The sequence below is a fragment of the Lithobates pipiens genome, unplaced genomic scaffold, assembly GCF_037356315.1.
Source record: "Lithobates pipiens isolate NorthernLeopardFrog02 unplaced genomic scaffold, aLitPip1_a1.2 Scaffold_8, whole genome shotgun sequence".
NCBI lineage: Eukaryota > Metazoa > Chordata > Amphibia > Anura > Ranidae > Lithobates > Lithobates pipiens.
The window spans coordinates 617803043-617804160 of NW_027507903.1; the positions used below are offsets into that span (position 1 = coordinate 617803043).

A 1118-nucleotide genomic window follows, 5' to 3' on the forward strand; every position below is an offset into this window, starting at 1 on the left:
AGATTCTGCAGACGGCCATTAGTTTTTCTCATGCAGACAGTTAACTTGAAGTGAGCTTAAAACAGGAGCTTTATCCACACCTGAAGACCAGGATCTGTGTGACTGCAACGTTTTTCCTTTTTTTCTTTTCATTTTTGCAAGTCTCTGAGCTTTCTTGGAGTGTTTGGAGATGCCTCTCCCTGAGGTGATCTTCACAGTGCAGATCAGTCCCTGGCAAAGGCTATACCAAAAAAAATACAGACCTTTTAGAATCTAGGTATCATTCCCAAAAAATGTTTCTTTCCCTTGTGTGTGAACTCGGGTGACCCTGGAATCCCCGCACAGTGAGAGACAATCGAGGTGTTCATCTAGATGGAATTGAATTTGCTATTTTTGTAAACTTGACAGATGATTATAGGGAGGTGACAAACAAACATATTTTATGTAGCAAATTGTATAAAGGTTGAATTTGAGAAAAAAAAAATATACAACCGCTAATATTGGTGACATGTTATTGCTCTTAAATAAAGTTATGTCTGCTAAAACCACTGTCTGTGCTTTATTGCTAAAGATGGCTATATCAGCCTATTATGTATACCGTATGGCAGAAAGTTTGCTTCACTGAGTTCAGGTGTTTCAGAGACAGCCATTGTTAACAGTTGTTTAACCACTTCCTGCCTAGCCTATTGTAATATGACAGCTGGGCACTACATTCATCATTCCAGGTGGACGTACTCACTCGGAACGCACCATGCACGTGCAGCTCTCCGGCGTGATTTGTCGTTGGCTGTGTTCATCAGATGCAGCCGATGACTTATCAGTGTACCAGCCCACTGACCAATCACAGCAGATCACATGACAGTTGTATACAATGGGTGGCTTCCTTTCATGCCATTCATTGTGTGCGATTGTGTTGCTAGTGATTTGGCCACAGTGATCACAAGGTACAGACAGGACCAATCACAGCCAATCTGTACCATGTGGTTAGCTGTGGCCAATCACATCTAATCACAATATTAAACACTGAATGAATCCGTTTCATTCAGTAAAAATGGTTGCTTATACCAGAGAATTTCACTGGTGTATGCCATCATAATATATAAAAAAAAAAATAATTCCTGATCACTTCCCCTAGATTA

General features: G+C 40.5%; 1 protein-coding gene across 9 annotated transcripts in view; it reads left to right on the top strand.

Annotated features, from left to right (window-relative positions):
* MINK1 (misshapen like kinase 1) overlaps positions 1 to 524 on the top strand; it is a 247232-nt gene extending 246708 nt beyond the window's left edge. For all 9 annotated transcript variants that reach the window (XM_077470708.1, XM_077470707.1, XM_077470714.1 and 6 more), the window contains one exon: positions 1 to 524. This exon is cut by the window's left edge and continues 1139 nt beyond it. The gene's annotated coding sequence lies outside the window, so the exon portion shown is untranslated.
* Positions 525 to 1118: the final 594 nt, after the last annotated feature.